This window comes from Tinamus guttatus, unplaced genomic scaffold (assembly GCF_059628265.1).
Source record: "Tinamus guttatus ecotype Peru unplaced genomic scaffold, ASM5962826v1 Tinamus_guttatus_pri_ptg000033l, whole genome shotgun sequence".
NCBI lineage: Eukaryota > Metazoa > Chordata > Aves > Tinamiformes > Tinamidae > Tinamus > Tinamus guttatus.
Genome location: NW_028288567.1, coordinates 2,265,415 through 2,283,726, shown reverse-complemented (window position 1 = coordinate 2,283,726; position 18,312 = coordinate 2,265,415). Strand labels below are relative to the sequence as shown.

Here is an 18,312-nt window from a genome sequence, read left to right as displayed (position 1 = left end):
AAACCCTTAAGAATTCTGTGATTATTTTTATTAGATCAGTATGAGGACAAAGAATATGGATTGGACAGTGTGCTTGTAGATCCGTTCCCAAAACATACTCTTAATCCAAATACTCACATTTCGTATACTCACTTTCCACAAATACTCACACTCCACATACTCACTTTTCATATAATTTTATAATAAATGCAGCTTGATGGTAAACATCTTCCACATGACTGAAAATTGTCGTATAAAAGGGGACTGTAAAACAAAACTTCTGTATTTCTATCTATGTATAATGAATTGAAGAGAGCTTTTCAAATAACTGGAGATGCCACGATGGAACTGAAAGGGATATTCACATTTCAGCTGCTAATAGAGAACCAGGAATAGAGCTACTTTAACATTTTCTTTATAAAGACACCTTCTGAAAGTAAGTAAAAGCATTAGTAAAGTGCTAAATTTCATCAGGGAACCTTTCAAAGGGAAAGCATTCCAGTATATGGCAATGTTTGCATATTTAATTTAAACACAAAAAGTACTTGTGCCTAAAAAACCTATGGGTAATACAAGGGCAAATAAAATGGTTATATGTTGTTGACTTTGGGATATCAGCTGAATCTGAGCCACTTTTGTCAAAGAAATGTAATAAATATGTTTGTTGCTGTACATGAAAATGACATTTAAGTTCTATACTTGCATGAAAAAACATTATGGTTTAGAGTTTCTCAACACTTCAATCAGAAGAATTGAAATTGCAAAAGAAAAGAAGTTCCTAATTCCAGTCAAAGGATGGTTTTTACTCCAAGTCCTCTTGTCATATAAATGCTACAGATACATGAAAATTGTATATTTAATTAGATCAAGAACAACAAAAAGACATATTTTAGTCAGTTTTGCTTGAAAGTCTTAAAAAAGACTTTTTTTCTTCTTTTAGTTGAAAATAAGTTTTTTCGATATTTTTCATGAAAAAATGAGATGATATCCAAGTTATTAGATTTTTTTTCCCAGATAGCATATTTCTTAAAACTTTCTGATGGAGTTGTTGCACATGAAATGGCAGAAAGAGTTGGAAAAGCAATGGAGAGAGGCACAATTTAGAAGCTAGAAAAATAGTATCTAGAATAACATAGGGAGAAAGCAGAGGAAAAATGAAGCTGAGGAATGGGAAGACAAAATACATTTAAGGTCACATCTTATGCACTCGTGTTATTCAGTTCCTAGATAATAGGCATAGGGTCACGCACTGCTAATTCTCATTAACAGTTGGCCCTGAGGCTGTGACTGTCCCTCTCTGTTATCGACATTTTCTTGTCTTTGTAACCTCTGTGTTACTGTAGGATAATTGGCCTGAGTTGACTTAAAGATCTCGAAAGTAAGTAGTACCAATGCATATTTCTGTGCTTATGGGTTGGGGGTCTGAGGAGGAATGTAGGCTTTCTGGAAAACTTACTGGCAGGTTGTTTTTTGGCTACATTCTTATTAGAAGTGCAGAAAAGCATTTCCCTCCAAGATGACCGCACTCACGTGGTGTGAGATTTGACCCAGACTCTCCTGTGCAATCAAAAGGGCTCTACAAAAGAGTGCTCCTAAGAAACAGGTGGGCATTTCCCACCCCAGTCATTTAATATGTGCGAAAGTCACTGAAGGCTGCACTTTAGCATGTAGGAGTATTTAGTACCCACTGCCAGTTGCAAGTGATAAAATGAAACACAATGCTGAAAAATTGTTTTATGTTACACCAAACTACAAAATACCCTTCTGATGAAGCACTTAATCCTTAAAGAATAACTTCCTTTGCAGATAGAAAATTGCTGGCAAGGAGCAGTAGTAAATATGAACCTCCTGTAGATGACCGTTTCTGGTTTGTTGAGTCACTTAGTTTAAAGCCTCACTGGCCACTCATCCAGCTCTAACTGAGCAAGTGGCCTTGCTGCAAATGTTACCATCATAACTGAAACCCATCTGGATTACACCAGAAAAGAAGCCCTGAGTTAAAGCAACATGTAGCCCAAAATGTCCTTTTAGCTCCAGAAGCATTTGCTGTCTGCCCAGATTAGGGCAGTGTTGGGATGTTGTAGAGAAATCACCAATTGTCCAGTACATGTTGGGTGAATAAAGAAAAGAGTCTCCATGGATACTAATCCACCATCTTTTATAATCGTACGGCTTCTTTCTTTCCTTCTTACCTTTATGAATACACTGTATTTGTATGTATTTTCAGCTCAGAAATATTTTGTGTTTTAAAGCTCACTGCCCAAACAGATGAACACACCATGTTGTCCATGGCTCTTTGTGTTGATCTCGTTCTCTTTTAGTATAGAATAGAATAACATGAGCATCTTCCTCCTGGAAAGCACTAGCTTTTAGTAACTACAGATATTTAGGAGAACTCTCTGCCAGTCCCTACTGACTGCAAATTAAAATCCCATCTAATTCAGAGAACAACAGTGTGAATCACTGGTCACTTCAAAGTCAATGTACCCTTGACTGCACTGCACCCAAGACTGAACTAAGGCTGTTTATAAATAAATGTATTTTTTTTTTATTAGAAATATTAGAAATCTGTACCTTACTTACTACAGTGGCTGAAAGAAATCAGACTGGTGAAACAGTAGATGCTAATGATAGGGATACGTACAGATAAGCTTATTTCCAGAGACTAAAAGAGAATAAATTTCCTAGATGAACTGCAAATTTTGCCACCCACCTGTGGGGTGTGTAAATATAGATACTGGGTGGGGAAGCAGGTTTTATTTCACTACTGACGTGATGAAATGATGAACTCTGACATGCTGCTGACTGCGGTTACTTGATAAGTGTAAGATGTGAACAGCCAGCAATAACACTAGATGGTATCAGATCTCTAAAATAATATGTGTTTGAAGGTGTTAGGTAGAAATATGGCAGTACTAAAATAAAAACAGAAAAAGGTACGGTTCATTCACAGAGGGAAAGAAACATCAGAGGAAACAGATCTTTCTTTCTGTGTAAATTTTTAACATGGAAATCAAGCACTTAAAAAAAAGTTAAAAATGATGTTTATTATTGTGGTGAAAACAAATGATGGGCTGCCAGAATTTTAAACATTTTTGAAAAATTCTCCTCCTTAGCTGCTGACCCTTGTACCTGAGTAAAACCATTTTCCCTCTGACTTTGACTCAAATATCATTAATTGCTTATCCCCCTGCGTTATTTCACATTGCTGTCAGTGATAACACAGGGGCTACAGCTGCTGTCTATAACCAGGCTAAAACTGTAACTAAACTGTGAGTGATACTGGCCAAGGCTCACTGACCTTTAGTGGTTCTGAGGGCATGTGAAAAAAATGTCCAAAAAAGCCTAACTAAAATAAAATCCTTGAGTTTTACCTCAGAACAACAGCCTATATGCAGTCAGCATGCATCATCTTTTTCTGGCTCAAGTCAGCAAAGACTTATTCTGGTCAAATCACACTGGATTAATTGCTTAATGGTTATCTGGCAGTGTATTTGATGTTCTCAGATCATCCAGGTCAAGACTCCTCCAAGTACTAACTGACTTTTCCTGTCAATGAGTGTCTCACGGGATGGTTTTCTGGTTCTTCCTGGCTTTGGGTGGACCTGCATGATAAACTATTTGTTCTCTGCATTGTGTTCTGGAGCTTCCAACTTCTTTCACTAGCATATTCTTTTCTTTTCTTTTCTTTTCTTTTCTTTTCTTTTCTTTTCTTTTCTTTTCTTTACTTTCTTTTTTTTTTTTTTTGGTCCTCCAAAGAATCCCTATTTCTTGCATCCTCAGTGAAGTGTGGAATTACTTAAAGCTTCAGAAGCAGAGCTGAGAGTGGATACATCTGTTCTTCCACCAAGAGAGAACTTAGCGCAGAGAAGTGAAACTGGGTCATATATCTGGGCACTGTAAGTATAGATCCAATTCTTTGAAATAGATGGATTTAGAGCAATTAATAGCAGCTAAGGATCTGCTTCACTGAATTCCTGACTAGTGCAAGAGTGATGCCTAATGAAACTCAGTGGAGAGGGGACTGGTTAGGAAGACATGTAAATAAGCAGCAGCCGACCCACTTATGCAAGATAAAATAGTTCTAGGTAATAATACAGTTGTTAAGATCAAAGACATGACAAGCAGGATATATCACCAGTGTTTCTGTCTAGGGGGAACCTAGAGAGGAACATCTCATTTCCACTTTCGCTCGCAACTGCCTTTGTCTTGGTTATAGTTATAGGGTATAGGTATAGCTCTTCTGGCTTAGAAGCAGAGGTCAGGGCTTTCCCCTGCCTCTCTTGGATTGCTGCAGCAAGGAAGGGACATTTCCATCCCTCCTCATCATGGCTGTCCTTGCTGTCTCTAATGGCACAGCCGTGGGGGTACAGAGGAGCCTGGATGTTGTACAAACTCTGGAGGTCAAGCCAAGATGTTAGGTCATAAATATGAATTATAGGGATCTGAGATTACTAATGTGGGACATTTTAAAATATTCTGATTATCAGAAAATTAATGCTTAATATTTTCCAGAAAAGAGTTCTGGCTGATCACGCAGCAGGACGAGTCATTTTTGCTAAGGTTGGCCTCTGGGCACTTGGCTGGGGACATCATGCCGAGGGCTGCTCCAGGAAGCTCTGCACAGGAGCTCAGGAAGCTGAACATAAAAGCAAAGGCTGAACAGGTGAGTAATTAAAAGAAGAAAAAAAAAAAAAAAAAAAAAGGCAAGAGCATGTACCTTAGAAATAACAGTACCCAAAGGTTAGTGCCATTACCAGGGCTCCCACGTTGAAGTTACTTTTCCCGAATCCCAGCGTAGCTCTGGATGTCTCTGAACCCTTACCCAGCGTGTGGACACCAACGGCACCAGAAAAGGGAAAGTTCCCATACTGAATGCCATCTTGTTGCTTTGACCAGTCACCTTTTAAATATTTATGTTTTATTTTTATCTGCGTATTAGTGAGACATTATTTGTGCACAGGCTGTTAAAAACAGTTCTAAGGGAAACACACTTCCAGCTGGTTTCCTCCTGTTTTCCATCTGCTCTGTGTATGTGTCTTTGGAGGCATTTAACTGTTTCTTGTCATGGTAATTGGTATTTTTTCAGTGGTGAAGGTGGGAGGGGGTGGAGGAGAGAAACCCTAAGGCATCTGTGTTTGTGCTTGGTTGATCTAAAAGAGATTATCCTGTTTATTTCCTAATAAACATTATATGGTTTAAAAAAGATGGGGTGAGACAGGAAAGGGTACCGAATATCAAGTGACATGAAGTTTTTAAGAGTTAACTTCCCCAAATTGTATCTTTGTATTCTTCTATTTATGCATCGCTACTCTTTCCCCATTTAATCTTAAATATGTAAATCCTCAATTTATCTGGAATTACTTAGTGAAAGGCTGATGTGTGAGTGTGGCAGATTATAATATTCCATCGCCACCCCTGATCCTCTTTACCTCTTATTCTTTTCATAGCAGATCAAAAAAAGCTGTATGCGTGCCACAAGAATATATTATTTTAAGAGACTTGGACTTAGAAATTGATTTCCTTGATGAGAAAAGGAAAAGTCTCCTTCTGACCTGAAGGGTCACTTCATAATCCTGTCACTCTGCATCAAAAAGCTTTTTTTTTTTTTTTTCTTTTAGTAGAAGATGAGAATATTTCTGAAAAGGAATTAATTTTTCAGATATAGTGAAAACGATGACTTAAAGAGACTTAGCAGATGATAGAGGGCTGTCCTATTCAGAATACATCTCCTGTGATTAGAACAAGCTCTGAATATATTTTAGGGTCAGGCAGTTTTAGATGGAGATTGGGATTTGTACTTTGGGATGAAACTGATCTTATATTTTTATCGAAGTACTTAAGGTTTAAGCTGTAGTCTTCCCTTTTTTTTTGCAAAGGGATTTTACCGGGTTTTATAATGGGGATTGGTGCAAGCAGCCAATAATTTCTATGTATGGATTTTAGTTAATAGGATGTTTGAAATGAAATGACTTTCATCACCAATAATTAGGTTCAGCTGCTAATACTTTTTTCATGGTGCTTTTCTTAATAGAAAGCACCTGATACCAATGTAGGCTTTCATAATCTATTTTATTTATGTAATTACTGAATCTATCTTAAAGAAATTCCTTTAAATCATGTGCTTAGAACACAGTCCCAAATATTGCTACGTATTAATTATTGCTATTAGCAGTCCCAAATATTGCTATGTATTAATAGCATGATGGTTTTATATGTATATACATTATAAACAGACACACAAATACATGTTTGCTCATGTGTTTAGAGATGTGTAAAATGATGTATACAATGATTTAATAATTATGTTGTACAAGTGGTCAGAAGCTACGAAGAGGAGGCTCAAAACATTTATACAGCTTAAAAGCTCTTATACCAGCACACTGTAAAAAAACGGAAGGTTGCTACTCCAAAGATCTTACAATGACAACAAGTTTATATAGTGATGATTATTGCATAATGCTGTATGTTTGTAACATAAGCAACCCGGAGAGTTTTACAGTCAGATTTGTTATTACCTGGACAGCTAGTTACTCTAATTGCCAGTCCAAAGGCAGCAAAACACTCCCCACTGCTAAAACTGTTCTTAGGACATGAGGTCCTAAAGCTAAAGCCACTACTGAATACGTACAGGGGTTTACTTATTTTCTGGAGGGCTGTTATAGCAGATTTTTTTTTTCTAGTTTTTTTAGGGCTTTTTTAAAAAATAATCCATGAATATTTAGTGAAGGCTGCTGGTGTTTTGTTACTGGCTGCATTTAGAAACGTACAGAGAGCTGTATCATATTTGGTGGCTGGAAATCCAGCATAAATCTGTGGCATGAACTCTTGCTGGTGATTCCTGTTTGAATCTGGCCCCTAAATGCTGATGATGCCTCCAAATTGTAATCGCAGGATCCAAATTGTTAACTTGGCTTGAATTTAAAGGCAGAGTTTACATCTAATAACCTACTTTAGATTGGAGAGTTCCTGCAGGAATCTGGTGAGAGGAGCTGGTGTTTTTAATCAGGTTTCCCATGTTCAGGGTAGCGGAGGATCCTCACAGAGGATTTTTGGAAACACAGAAAATGCCCTGAATTTGGACCTAAGGTCTAAGGCTGTGTCTAAATCAGCTAATACACTCTTTACTAACAGAAGAGGATCTGCATGAGTGTAATTTGCAATATAACTGTGAATCTTTAAATGATAAATAGAAATAAAACATATGGAAGTTGTGAACTCATCCAGAGCAAAGGAGAGAGTATGAAAACCGGTACTTTTACCCACTGATACACAAAAGCTTCATTTGCTCAGATATCTCCTTAGGAAAAGAAACACTCAAACCACAAAGTCCGGGGGCAGTTTCTCATTTTCAGCCGATTCGCCCAGACCTTCTCAAAAGTCAGCGTGCTGAGAAGGAAAAATCTGAGGGGGAAAAAAAAAAGGGGGGGGGGAAAAAGGAAAAATCACTGTTCGCTCCTCTACAAATTCTCCTCTCTGGAGGCTGCAGCCCGCGTGCTCCCATCTGGCTATTTCTACTCGGACAGCGGCGGGAGCCACGGGTCCAAGCGCGCCCTGGCCGGGGCATCCCGGGCTCCGTGGCCCCCATGCTGCCCTTCAGCGTCACTCCGAGACAGAGCCCGCCAGCAGCGATTTTGCCACATGAACTTCCCTTTTGTTTTTCCTTAGCTCAGGACCGTCTGTCTCCCTAGTAACTTTTGTGGCCCTCCATACGGAGGAGCTCATTATGTAAAGCGTACGATGCCGATGCCATCGCCGCTTAAAGCGGCTCAGAAAGGCAGCTCGGAGCGCTCCATGGGCCGCTCGCTCCGGCAGGATATTAACTGCCTTCGTCAGCGAATGCCTCCGTGCGCTGCAGAGCTGCTCTGAGGCCGGCTGGAATACAAACTCGTTGCATTTGATCCCAGCGGAGGCTGGATGTGGCTCCTCTCTGAAGCGGCGCTCGGAGCGGCGCCTTCAGAACTCCCGCAACGATACCTGATCAAAGGCACTAAGCCCCAAAGTACAATATATAAATATTGAAAAGTAGCAGGGAAAAACACACACACACACACAAAAAAAAGCAACCCACATCTATCAAAACTGCGGAGTCTAATGGCTGGAGCTGGGAGGTTGGTGCAGGATTTTCCTATTGTCTCAGCAGAGGGGAAAAAGTTGACTTAGCAAATGACTTGCACACACCAGCTCCCTGAAAAGGCAAACGTGGGGCCAGTTCCATACTTTCCGAATGAAATGTAACTGTCAGCCAAAAATCCAGGCTGTCCAGGTTGACAACATTCAGGAAACTGTGCTTTTCTGGAGAGATGACTGCAGTGGCAAAGATAAACCGGCAGGAAGGTTTCTTTGGAATGATACGAATTTAATGAATCATATCCACATAAAAAAAAATCCCAGCTGGTCTTAAATTTCAGGGAGATTTAAGTGATAAAAGATATTTTCCCTGTCCTCTCAGAAGTGTATTAGAGATGAGAGGCCTTAGATAAGCCCTCCTGGGAATCAAGCTTTCCTTTTTCTTTAATTTGTTTTAAAGGAAGAAAAGAATCAGGTATGCTCCTGAGTCTCAGATGAGTATAATTAGTTATTTGCTATTACTGGACTTTAAAAATTGTCTCCTCCTACTCTTTTTATATTAAATAATTACTTTTTTAAAAAACCCAATCTAATGAAGGGCATGTTGCCCCCCCCCAAAATAAAACAGCTGTACTTGTTTGCCTTCCTCCTTCCATCATCCTTGTGAGAGTCGCATCCTTTCCTCTAGTAACATATTGATTTATTTAAATTAAAAATAATGATCTCCTTCCCCCTGTCCTCCTCCTCCTCCCAGCAGCAGAGGCTGTCTCTGATCCTTATTAACAGATTGATTGCAGTATTGGTGTCAGTACGGCTCATTTAGTAGCGCTTTTGCCTAAGGTCCAGAAGGTTGGAGGAGGGAACAGCTCCCGCACGTAGGTTTTGGCCTGGCTCCAAGGCGGACATGGTTGGAGGGGAAGGGACAGCTGCTGGGGACAGTGTGGAGACATTTAGCAGGGCCCCCTTTTGGGTGGTGAAGACCTGCCTGGAAGTTAGAAATTCCTCCGTAGCTCTGGGGAAAGGGTGTGAGATGAGCATTGCCAGCAGCTCACCAGCACCCAGCATAAAGAGCGCTGGGATGTCGTGAGGCCTAAAAATACCCCAAAAACCTCAGCTGCCTTACGGCTATTTAGAACAAAACGCATTTTTTATCATGTTTGGTGCAGCTGTGGGAGACCATCGTTTTTCCCTCCTTTTAGGGACTGGTCCATTCCAAGCTCAGCATAATGAGTGAAGGGTGTCCAGATCAGCTCCTCCTCGCAAGGTCCCTACGGGAGGTCCCACCGAGGAACAGCAGTGCGGAAGCAGCAGGGCTAGGAAGAGCAGCAGCCACAGATGTAAAACTCGGCAGGACCTTCTTGCTTTCCATCGTTTTTGTCTGTGATACTTGGCTTTCCACAACACACTTGCAGAAAATACTGCTGAAGGATAGTATGTGCTTACTCCGTGACTACACAAGCAGGTGAGACAGTGTCCAGGAACATGCTTCTAAATGTGAATCGTATCTATGTGACTTGGGGGGAATTTTGTTTGCCTTCTAAGACCACTGTCAACTTACGGTCTGCTGATTAACTTTTCTATTCTCCTAAATGTGAGCAGGCTATTAATGATGAATCTTCACGCGTGTCACATAACCACCGACCCAGTGCCTGGTGCATGAGTCCTGCCATTTGCGTAGAGAGAGGAGGTAGAAGGTGCAGCTGAGCTGCCCGTGTTTGCAGGTCAGAAGTAGGCACAGGATGATGGAGTAACTCACGCAAGGTCATCGCTTTCTCCGGTCCAGTGCCCTTACTCTGTCCCAGGAGATCCCATTTTCTGCACTGTGCCACCAGCATTTGGGTAGCTGTCTGATCCACTTGGTTTTCAGCGAAGTCCTCAGGCTTCCAAAGTGGTAGCAGAAACTCTGTTCATACCAGAAACCGCTACTGTTTTCCTCCTGCTCTGCAAAGCCCCTACCTGAGCTACAAAATGAGCTACAAAACCCTAGCAAACCTGAGGCTCAAGCTGAAAGGAGGTGCTGGCTCTTCTCGAAGTGTGCTTAGTCACCTAAAGCAGATGCTGTTTCTAGTTCCTAATGAGGTGATTTTCTGCTACTCCATCCTTTCCAATCTGACCACACAAACATGCTTGGAAAAAAATCAGATGAACACACATCTGTCCAAGACTTCTCACCAGACTGCAACACGAGTACAATTTAATTAGCAAAGGGAGAGTCTGCAGGTACAGCTGGAGTAAGCGCAGAGCTTGCTTTCAAAGAACCGCTTGAAAAATGTAGCTTCGTAGTCACGCAGATCAAATCAGTTTTCTCTCATTTCATTCTCTGAAATTTTATATTCTTCTCATTGCATTTTAAAATGCACTGGAATAAGCAGGGCTGTAAACTTTACAAAAACTAGAGTTATTGATCTTCTACATCCTTTGCCATCTGCTTAGTTCTAGTGTCTAAAAATATTCGGTCCTTGCTCTTGCTCACATGATTGTTGAGAAAATGCTAGAGCTGGTAAATCAGAAGAGCACATTGTGTTTTGGGGGAGGGGAGTTCTATTAGGAAAATACGCTGTCTGAAGGGAAAAATACAGGAAAAAAAAACCTCAATTTCTGAACTTAAAAAGGCAAAAATTAGAGAAAAAAAACCATCTATTTTTCCCTGGGTTCCCTAAACCACAAGGAATAAAAATAGAACATATCCAGAGTGTTATTTTCTCTTTAGGACAATGCAAGCAAACTTCACATCTATACCATAATTAAATATGTATATATACACACACACACATATTTGTTACATACTTCAAAGGGCTGGGGCACATGAATTCACGATTATCACGTTTTGAAGATGAAATCCAACTGAACAACTTACAAATTAAAAATATTACCACTGGAGAAGACATGTCCATCTCAGGATATTACAGCACAGTTTCCATCTAAAAAATTATGCCTTGGGAAATTGTCACAGTGAAGTGTTGGAGACTCAAAAGGCTGAAAGAGATTAAAGCTTATTCTTAATTTAGCTGAGCAATAAACATGCAGGATACAGGACTTTGCCGGAGTTCCGGCAGTCTCAGTAGGACTGAGAATTTTGAAGTCAAATAATACCCATTTATTTCAGTAGGAGTTACATTGCTAAGTTCCCAGCTAAGCTTTAAAAATCTGAGTTTCTCTCAGGGTTGGTGTCCATAACTGCAAAACCTAAACATGTCTTAGAATAAATTTCATCACCATATGGAGGTCCCTAATGAAATCAGCTAGATCATTCTGTGTTAGTTTGTGAATTGTGGGCTGGTGTTTGAATGTGAACCCTCTGCTATGGGCTATATTTGAGTCTCAGGGATGAGGAATTTGGTATTGTTGGAATTGTTAAAAAGAAAAGCAAGATATATTAGCGCATACTATTTCATGAATATGATTTCCTTATTTGCCCAAGTGACTTTTTGAGGCCTGGTGACATCTGTCAGACAAAATGACTTTAAGAGAAGAAAAAAAGAAGAAAAAATGAGTAGGACTATAAAGCAAAAATTTAAACCAAAACTTTTTGAAGATGATCTGTGTGGAAGAAGAAACACGGTTGGGTCCTTCCTTTGCTTCTTGGTGAAATAGAGATGTTTGAAATATTTTGTATGAATTTAGAGACTTGATTTGTTTTTGAGATCTAATAAATGTAAGATCTGAATTGCCAATACAAATAGGCAAACTGTTTATTTAAACCTGCATTCTGTGTTTGACCCAAACCAATGGCAGAAGGGAAGGTACAAACCTTCCACACAAAATTTGCCGTTGAGGAACTTTCTTTCCCAGTCTGCAGACCTTGGGGTCACATGTTCTGCACCAAAGCAGCTAATTATAAATCTGCAAGCCCCATTCTTCCCTCATTTCATCAGAAGTCACCTCTAAAGCTCTGTGAGTATACCAGAGTTGGGTAGGAATTCTCAGATGGAACAGATTTCTGTTGAAAAATGCCAAATCACTGAAACCAGAATATTTCTTGGAGCTACGCAGGCTTGAGACCTGCCAGCAAAACACACAAAGGTTGCACTGGAAGCCACTCACCTGCCAGGAAGGTTTTTGCTTCGGTCAGCCGGTGGCTTTCCAGAATCTGCGGATCCAGGCCATCTCCATCACTTGGACTGCTTTGGAGTTGGAGTCTTCAAGGCAGCCTGTTCCAGGATCAACACCAGCAGGGTTTATGGGCTCTGGGAGGGCCCAGCTCCAAGCTCTGTGGTGGGGAACCCCACAGTGCTTGGCTCTCTGGGCTTTGGTGGTGAGTTAGGAGGCGAAACATCCTGGGAATGGACAAGCTGGAAGATCATATGTCGGGTCCATCAAACAAAAGCCATGATTTCCCTCTCCAAAATTTGCTTCCATTTGGAATTTTGAAATGTTCATTTTGAAACAGGAATAGGATAACACCCAAGTTCCCTAAAGTACTGGGCGTGGGAACACCCGAGTTCCCTAAATTCCAATTTTTTGAACAGCTCCATGATCCTGAGGTTGACGGATCCCATATGTGGTCCTATTTAAAGGTGAAGTTGGGCTTTTCAAACAAGTAAGGAATTCAATAAAAAGTAAATAAAATACTAATATGTAGGCCAAAGTTAGGCTGAATTAGAGATTGCATAGCATATCCAGGAGCTGAACTACTTGTATTTCTGAGTGCCCCTGCCCCAAAGACCACTCAAGAGTGACAGGGTAACTAACCACCCAAATTTGCTGGCTGGGCAAGTGAAAAAAGACGACTCTTAGAAGCTCAGTAGCTGAACTAATTACCCGAAAATGATTGCCTGGGGTTGGACCATTTATTATCTCATCAGCATTCAGTACCACTTCCATAGGATAAAGAAGAAGGGGGAAAAAAATGGAAACATAAGAAAGAGAACAGATAAAAGGAGAGCCATTAGAAGAAAAAAAATGCTTCTTAACTCCACTCTGTACTTTTTCTCTCTAAGAGATCCCCCTTCCAATTCATGCTAAGTATAACAGCTGGCATGTAATGAGTTCTGCAAAGATGGATCATCGCAGCACACACAGACATTTCTGGGTTTGTGTTTGATTAGCTACCTGGGTTCCCTAAACTTTGGGAAGCAAAGGAAAGGAAAAGTGGAGAGAGTATCTTTGACATATCTGCATATACAAAGACAACCTTCAGCTCAGTAGCACTTCCCAGGACTTTTCTGTATTCATTGGCTGGAAGAATGGTTTGGATTGACATGGAGTTTCCATCTATATTCCAGAGAAGAAGTGCTTTGGACGCGGCTTGTGCTAAAACAGAGATCTGCTTCTTGGAACTGAAGATGCCTCCTGGAACCACATCTGGAACATTTGGAAACTTGGATTTGCCTGGGGTAGTCACAGCTGAAATCTCAACTTTGTTAAGGCATGAGGCAATAACCATCTTGAAGATGCTCTTCCACTGATACTGGTGAGCTGAAGTGTGGCAGAACTGAGCTGACCAGCTGCAGGCTGGAAGGGCCTTGAGCCATCAAAAAGCTCGATTTTTTCCCAAGACAGTGTGCAAACACTCCTCGCAGTGGCTTTGAGTGTGCTCACCTGCCTGGTAGCTCTTCCTTCATCTCTCTCCAAGCTGGGACATCCCAGGAATTTCTGTGCCTTCCCTTTGGTGAAGTTTTCTTTTTCTTCCTTCTTGAGGAAGCAATGGATTGCAAAGAAGGTGCTAGCAAACCTGGCTCGTGCTTCCAGTGCATTTTTTAAAAATGAGAACATCCTTTCAGTAATCCATGTTTGCATTAGATGGAAATGTTTTGGCTCCTCTCCTGTCCTTGAAAGCCCAGTGGTGCAATAGGAATTTGGGAAATGCAGGCTCTCAAAAGTAATGTAAAGAACAGATCCATCTATTCAAATGCAAATTGCTAAAGAAGAGAACAAGGGAATTATTTTCTCCATCAAAAAAAGAAAAAAAAACCCAAATAATTCATTCTGTTTAACTTAGGGGCACATCCCGCATTTTTTAGGTGGTCTGTCTGGAAAAAGCTCTGGGATGTGCTGTGAGCAGATCCTTTCCTGGTGGTGGGACACCCACATAAAGAGACACTGAAGCTATTTTCCGTCAGAAGGTTAGTGTCACACATGAGGCTGTCACTCCCAACCTTGTGGAAAGAGCAATCCTCTTGTCTGTATTACTGCTGAAGTTGACTGTAAGATCTGAAGATGAGCCCAAACCCCTAGCACTGTGAATCAAATGCCCACTGAGAGCAGTGTGTTTTTCTGCTCTCTTTTGGGCTGCACTGACGCAGCTTCACCCCGTGTCAGAGGCCAGCAGCTAACAGGCAACCTCCATTTACTTCAGGGAGGATTCCAGTATGTTCCGTGAAATGCCCAGCAACAGGCCCAACACACGGACAGCTGGAGAGAGACGAAGGGCCACAGAGCCCTGGAGCCAGTGTGCCTGATCAGGCCTCCAGGCCTGCAGCTCCAGGAGCCTCTCACCTCTGCTTTCACTGACATTGAGGCTCACAAAACTCCTTTAATCTGGACACAACCAGAGTTTGAGGTAGCGCAGCAAGGCAGCTAGGGTTTATGATGCTGATGGCTAAAATCAGTTGATATTCACTTATAAGGCACTATATACTCAGCTTTTGTGGCTACTTAGTGCATCTTCTAAATGTAACTTTTCTGCCTCGTTTTTAATCATAAACAAAGTGGATATTTTTCTCACACCTTCCTCCATTTCCTTCTCTTTGCTGCTTCTCAGATGGCTCTTTCCCCAGTATCTCCAGACCTCATGATCACAACATGCACACCCAGGGTTAGAAGCATGAAGTCTACACAGCTGTGGAGTATTTAGCTCTGTGTATTGGAGGATGTGAGAGCAATTTTCATGTCTTAAAAAGGCTGCTGCCCTCCAGGGCAGAAAAAAAAATAAAATAAAACTCTTTAAAATAATGTGTGCTTTTGCATGAATGTGTGGTTTTCCTTCTGGAGCAAGAAAAGTTTATTAACTGTTACAGTTGGGTGTAAGATCCCCATCTTGAAAAAATGCCTTTCATTGCCTGGAGTGGGAGAGACAGGTGCTCGGCACCTTTCAATCCTTGACCCTATTGCAGTGGCTTAGTAGAAACAAGTAAAGAAACAGCAGAGGACAGGTCAATAAGTCTCCAAGAACTTACAAAAGGAAAACAAAGAAGTTTTCCTATAGTTGTAGGCACCGTTTCTCTGCACCCACCCCACACATCGGTACCAGCCTTCTCCGGGCTCGTATCAGGCCAGGAGACCCTCGCTCCCCAGCCTGCATGGCAGGGTGTAGATTCCCGTTTCGCAAAGCCTCGGGATGGGGAGGATCAACATTTCTGTCCTGGGGTTCATGGTGAAACGCCTGGGCCCCTTCCCTGCGGGCCGGGAGGGGGGTCGGAGCAGGAACGGGATAGAGACTGGGAACGAGACCAGGAGTGGAGCCGAAGCGGGTCGGGAGCGCGACCGGGAGCGGGTGGAGAGTGGAACCCGGAGCGGAGCCAGACAGGGTCAGGAGCGGAGCCGAAGCAGGTCTGGGAACAGGGCCGGGAGCGGGGCTGGAGCGGGTCAGGAATGGCGTCGGGAGCGGGTCTGAGAGCAGGTCGGAAGCGGGTCCAGGAGCGCAGCCTAAGCGGGTCGGGAGAGGAGTCGGGTCCGGGAGTGCGCTAGGAGCGGGTTGGGAGCGGAACTGGAATGGATTGGATAGGGGTTCGGGAGCGGAGCCGAAGGTGGTCGGGAACGGGTCGGGAGTGGGCCGGGCCGGGTCCGAGGGTGGGCAGGGAGCGGGCTAGGAGCGGAGCCGGAGCGGGCCGGGATCGGAGCGGGCCGGGATCGGAATAGGAATGGGAGCCGGTCCGGGCGCTGCGCTGCCCGCGGCAGCCGCTGGGTGTCAGTGAGCATCTGGATTGGGCACGCGGCGCCCGGCCGGGAACCGCGAGCCGGGAGCTGCCCGCGGGAAGCCCTTCAAAGCGGCCCTCCCTCCCCGCGCCGAGGAATATTTAGATTAGATTTACACTTAAGACGGCAACTTTGCTGTGGCAGCGAGGTTTTGAGCTTGAAAGAAAACCAAACAGACCCGAAATCCGTGCAAACAGACTCAGAAATGGTGATTGTAGTATTTAAAATGTTGTTTTGAAATGTAATTTAACTCCAGTCTGGTCAGATCCACAGGCTGATACTCTAATCCCAAGTGAAACTTCTCGTTCATTTAAGAAGCTTCTGTTGGACTATTTTCTGGACATAGAAGAAAAGGCAGAAAGTGGGTAGCTTTTTCTTTTAAGAGTTGAAAGCAGCACTCGTTTGAGGTTTTAAGAAGATTTGGAGAATAGGGATTGATCTGCTAACATCAGAGAAGAAATCTGGTGGCAAATATCAAAACCTTGTAGAATATTTTACCACTCAGAGATATTAGTAAGTATCACCTTTCTGGGTTCACAAACCCACTCATTGCTTATTCATATTTTTTAGCTGCAAAGAAAAAAAAAAAGAACCATTGCCTAAATGATTTTTAAGTTTGACCATGAGATGCATACAATATAAAATTATAAAAATGAATTTCCATCTGCCTCTTTAAAAATCTTATTGAAAGAAAGCTTAGATAAGTATGAGAGCTGCTTCATCATAACCCCTTGAAATATGCTGAGCCTCAGTTACCTGTAACAGTACCTGATAATTACATGCAAAGATTTGGGTATCAAACACCTGACCTGACCTTGTTGTCACCTAGTAAATGTCAGCACGTAACAGAATTTCCTCAGAGCGGTCACAGTGGGTTTTCAGCACAAGACCAGGTAAATGAAGAGAAGCAGGTGAAAGAATATAATTACTGTCAATGAGGGAATGGGTTTTAGTGTCACTCCTCCCATTGAAAACTCTTTGAGGGAATAAACCTCAAGCTCAAAAGCTTTTGAAGGGGTTGTTTGGGAGGAAAAACACTTCCAGTTTTCAGGGGATATGAAGGTTAAGCTGTATGTCTTTAGCTGCAGATGCATTCTGGTTTTGCTTTTGCTGTGAAGGGGAAGGGGGACAGAAAGAGGTGAGGAAAAAGCAGATTTTCTTTTTTTGATATCTTTGCTCCACATAATTATTACCTGATGTCTGTTAATATATTGACAGTAATAGACGTGTCATCCCAGAGGATCCTAAACTGTTTACCATACACTTTACTTCTATAGGAAGTGATTCACCCCCTGTGGAAACAGAGCTACCTTTGGAGTGAAAACGGCAACCGTTTAAATGCTACAGGCACAGTAGTTGATAATTTAGCATTGGACATTTCAGTGTCGTGTGGAAATCACAGAGGTGAATGTAGAGAAGCAGTAAGTCATTTTGTAACTGAGGAGGGATGTGACAGGTAACACCCTAGCCCCAAGCAGTAAAGCAGCCCACAAAAAAGCATCAGTTACAACATTGTGATGCTCCACGGAAACTCCTTCTGTCGTTTTCTCTTACTGAATTGCAAAAATGTCTTCTGTAGCATTTATGTTTTCCTTAGAGGCTTTTTTTTTTTTTGGTCCAAATTCTGGCTGGAGTCAAGGCTTCTGTAACTTGTGAGAGCTGTCAAGATCAGAGCCCCGGGTGCTACAGCTGCAGGCCATGTTTAATAGTTAATGCTGAACAATGTTATAATATTTGTATCCTACTATTATCATGCTATTAGAAATTTGTGAATATTTTTGAATACACTGTATGGAAGGGAGTCTCAGACAGTAGTTTTCTGATGCTCCCACTATATTCTGCGGCTCTGGAGAATATTCAGATACAAACATGGATTACTAAATGCCCCAAGCAAATGTTTCTCAGTTTTCCAACTCTATTTGCTGTTGTTCTATGGGATTATAATTTGAAAGTTAGTAGATCTGTTGTGAATTATATCATGCTCTGAAGTATATATTATAGATGCCAGGCAGAGTGCGTGCTATGGATGCAAGACCGAGTTTTCATTTGGTTTTGCATGCATGATTCTTCTTGGTTCAGCTGAAGCTGATTGCACATCAGAGACCAGAGCAGCTGAGGACCTCAGCTGTGGTGCCAATGACCACAAAATGTTACCTTTGAAGGTCAATGTTCAGGCCTGCCCTCCAAGGTGCAAAGAGATCGGTTTAGCACTATGCTTTCTGAGCAACACATTCTTCCTGGCCTGATAACACCATCAAGGGTATTTGAAAAGGCTCCTTTTTATGTTCATCCTATTGCCATAATAAAGGAGATTAGAAGTAGATAGTTAATCAATGGGCATGCCGTGAAAGCCTTGTTGGATTAAATGGAAACAGAAATGGGCCAACACTTCACTGAGGCAAAAGA

At 41.9% G+C, this 18,312-nt stretch overlaps 1 long non-coding RNA gene across 1 annotated transcript; it reads left to right on the top strand.

Moving 5' to 3' along the window:
- The first annotated feature begins 16,020 nt into the window (after positions 1-16,020).
- Positions 16,021-17,217, top strand: LOC148596045 (uncharacterized). Its single transcript, XR_015913754.1, has 2 exons — positions 16,021-16,419; positions 17,184-17,217. It is a non-coding gene; the product is annotated as an uncharacterized LOC148596045 (long non-coding RNA).
- The last annotated feature ends 1,095 nt before the right edge of the window (positions 17,218-18,312 follow it).